This window comes from Perca flavescens, chromosome 9 (assembly GCF_004354835.1).
Source record: "Perca flavescens isolate YP-PL-M2 chromosome 9, PFLA_1.0, whole genome shotgun sequence".
In the NCBI taxonomy this organism is placed as follows: domain Eukaryota; kingdom Metazoa; phylum Chordata; class Actinopteri; order Perciformes; family Percidae; genus Perca; species Perca flavescens.
Genome location: NC_041339.1, coordinates 32,726,623 through 32,727,446, shown reverse-complemented (window position 1 = coordinate 32,727,446; position 824 = coordinate 32,726,623).

The window sequence follows — 824 nt, the reverse complement described above, 5'->3', positions numbered from 1 at the left end:
TTCACTTTGTGCTTCCATTTAATGCATATGATGCCAATGTTTTTCATTTTCCACTTTCATTCTGCAAGTCTTATAATTGCCCATGGAAGTTCACCTCAACATTTGAGATAATATATACCCTGCTAATAATCTTATTGTTAAATTTACAGACATTGACACTTACATTTTGTAGAGAGAATAGGGAAACAATTTTAGTTTTTATTGTGAAATATCCAAAAGATTTTGGACAGATTTGGAGCCTTACTTTTTTTTGTTCTTCTTTTTTATTATTTGTTTCTATGGTAATCCAGATAATGGCGCTCTTGAATACATGCCAAATTTTCTATTCACAAAAAGAGATTTTTTTTAATTTATTATTCATTACCTAATGTCCTACATTTTCTCATAGAACAGAATTCTTTACTCAAGTCACTCAATTTGGTAAACAACTAAAATAACTGAATATGATTTTATTTGTGTATACATGCTATGTACCTCTGTTGTTTTATTTATTTTTTGTTATGTCATTTATCTTTGTATTCTCACTTTATATTCATTCATATTTTTGATTGATGTGTGGTAATGTTCTTCACCTCTATCTTTGTCTTTTGAACTTCTCTTGTTTTCTTAAAAGCTTCTGCTGATTTGTGGACAGGAATATGAAACAGCAGCTATCTACATTAATATACTATACCCGTGGATAGGCCTACATATTTACAGTCTCAGTTTTCCGTAAAGATGTTTACATTTCGAACTGCACCTTTTATATATTCTTACGTATTTATTCCCATATGACGTAGTTTTATCCCCAAAGAAACACACTGCAAATATTTTCTGGTGTGCTT